Consider the following 2981-nt stretch of genomic DNA (forward strand, 5'->3'; position numbering starts at 1 on the left):
GAAGAAAAACAACATTCATGTAGCTAAGAAATCAACACAAGAAAAAATCAACGCGTACCTAAATTGAGAAGGAGATGATGAGCTTACATGTTCTCTTGATGTAGTCAGCTAGATGGTCCATCATCAAGATTTATAGAATGATAGTCTGCTTCACTGCTAGTCTAGACATGTCAATGCCAAGATTCTAGTGGTGTTGCTAGGACTAAAATTCAGTGTTCTAGACTATTGTATGAGCAATTCATATGAGAAAACAAAAACTGCCAGCGCTTGCGCAGCAGCATCGTTATATGGCGAGTAATGTGCAAACGCTGTATATCATAGTAAGATGGAATTGTTACTGTTTGAGAAAGGAATGAATTAAATATGGAAATTCCATAAAAAATACATCAAAATCCAATCCGCTTTTTGTGGAGAATATTCATATACAAGTTTGAAAAATGGTATGCTTCATCAATATGCAAATCCTTATGCCCCAAGAAAGGATGATGTAGTCGAATGCAAAGAGCACACATTTTAGGGACAACTAGCATCATGCTTCTTTAGTCTACAGTTCCCTAAGCGTCTGCTAAAGATGTTACTGCAATTCACTTCTTTAGCAGGTCTTTTCAATGCTTAATCAGAAAACAACTTAATTATGCTTGCCTTTGTCGCTTTTTTTTTTTTTTTTTTTTCTAGTTAGAGTCTGTTTCCCACCTCAGAGGACCAACGATTTGCTAAGACCACTAATTGTGTGCTCTGAGAATATGCAGCAAACATATAGGTTGTAGTGTGGTGGTAACAACAAAGTTGTTCACAGATCCTGCAAAGCAACATTTAAATGACTATCAATTACTGGCTGCTTGACTGATGACTGGAGATTTGTTTTCATTATTCGGTTTGACTTCCTAGTGAATTTGGTGTGTCCGACTTTATTATTATTCTGCCATGACGAAAGTGAATTATGTTTGTGTAGACTCATCAAATTGGGAAGCAACAACATCACAAGGAGACGGTCCACTGCCCTAGAACTATAGTTAAAATGAGGTAGGAAGTGAGTTTTAGTGCTTCAGTTCATGAAACCAAACTTATATTTGGCACAGCAAAATGTCAAAATATTTTGAACAATATATTTTTATTAGAGAAGTAATGATTTAGTACTCAAACAAAAGATAATTTCAACACAATTTTATATGGCCCAGTTCATGGATGAGCTTATTTTAGGATGTGAGACATATGATAAACAGAATAAAGGCATCTCTGCAGCGACTGTTCATCATGTATTTCAACATATCCAAGACACGAATGATGTAGTAAAATATATCAATCAAGAAGTATTAGAAAAGAATTTGTTGAATGAAACAGTTTTTGGATGAAAGAGTTTTTTAACATTCTATTTGATGAAAAAGTTACAAATTTCATATGACAACGCCATGATTCTTTGCTGGAGTGCTGTACTAATCAGGTTCAATCAATCTCAACCAACGATTTATGTATATTTAAAATTGAAACCCATGACCACTTGAAACTGCACATGAAGTAGCATTGCAACTCACATGGATGGAATCTCTTCCAGCTTGTAATGTAGTAAAGGACAGCACCAAACAACACAAGCTCTTAAGTGTACTCAATTGCTATCCATTAGAATTACAAGATACCAATACATTCAACTAGGTAGTGAATAAACCTGACAGTTTTTCCACTGCTATAAATTGGTGCTCAATCAATTTACAATCATCACTTGGAACACGACGCATGGTGATAAGTGCCAAATTCCTATGTCAAATAACTCCAACATCCAGGCACTTCACATCTGGTGGAACCTATTGGAAAAAACAAAGTGAACACCGCTACCAAATTCTAATGAGAGGACAATAACATAATGAGGATGCCTCTCAATACTGAAGTATATACCTAGTGGAGACCAATTATCAAAATTCAACTGTGGTGGAAGAGTTCACATTCATTCTGAAACCAATAACTGACACCACCAAGTCAGACAGTGCACAAATTTATGTTCCATGTCTGCCAAAGTGGTTAAGCCATGATCATTGGGTAACTGTTACCAAGGGAGAAATTTCAATCTATTCAAAGAAAGACACAAGAGAGTAAAAATAGAGAGAAACAAGATGATATATTCATAAGCACCATGATAAACGGTGTTAAGCCTTACTGGGACCACCACTTGGAGACTCGTTGATTTCTTCACCGGAGTTAATGCATTGAAAAACAGTAAAGCCATGACTGATGCAAAGGCCAAAAGTAAACCTTCAGATTCAGGATAAAACAAGATTTCCGCCCAAAGAGCTTTAGAAGCAAATATAAAATGGCCTTTTGTCCAATGGGCATGAAAATATAGTCAAGAGTTGCATGAAACAATCTTATGAAATATTCCAAAATTACAATCATAATATGCGATTTACAATTGAAGATCTCTGAAATCATGATTGAAACAAACATGAATGGCGACGACGTTACACCAAAATTCATCAAAGCCATGACTCTTCCGGAAAAAAAAAGAGAAAACAAAAAACGAACCAGGCTGACTTTAACTTTCCTATCCATCTTCAAGAGCTTCCTCAAAAGCATCATCTGTTCTAATTCTCTTCACCCCATTTTCCAGCTCAAATGGAAACCAGCATAATCCTTTGTCCCTGCAACTCAAATCTCTAGGCTCCAATTTAGAAGAACCAGACATGAAATTCTTGGTCGAAGTCATAGAACCAAGCTTAAACCGAACAATCGGCTTCTTACAAGGCAAAATCCCATTCTCCCTCTTCAATTTAGAACCAGATGAAATGTTGCAATCAAGATTATGATTTTCACAGTGAACATTCAGCAAAGGTTCACAATTAAAGCCCAGTTCAGAAACCCCAACTATTCCTTTCTCTCTCATCAACTTAGAACCAGATGAAACCTTAGAATCAAGCTTATGACTTTCACTGTGAACAGTCATCATCAGAGAATTACAGTTAAAGTCCTTTTCAGAAACCCCAAATCTACCC

The 2981-nt window shown here is 36.2% G+C and overlaps 1 long non-coding RNA gene across 1 annotated transcript; it reads right to left on the reverse strand.

Annotated features, from left to right (window-relative positions):
- Positions 1-1593: 1593 nt before the first annotated feature.
- On the reverse strand, positions 1594-2221 carry LOC18438247 (uncharacterized). Its single transcript, XR_002281618.2, has 2 exons — positions 2125-2221; positions 1594-1799 (listed from the first exon to the last, which is right to left on the reverse strand). It is a non-coding gene; the product is annotated as an uncharacterized LOC18438247 (long non-coding RNA).
- Positions 2222-2981: the final 760 nt, after the last annotated feature.

This window comes from Amborella trichopoda, chromosome 6 (genome assembly GCF_054954075.1).
Source record: "Amborella trichopoda isolate Santa Cruz 75 chromosome 6, AtrichopodaSantaCruz75HAP2 v2.0, whole genome shotgun sequence".
In the NCBI taxonomy this organism is placed as follows: Eukaryota; Viridiplantae; Streptophyta; class Magnoliopsida; order Amborellales; family Amborellaceae; genus Amborella; species Amborella trichopoda.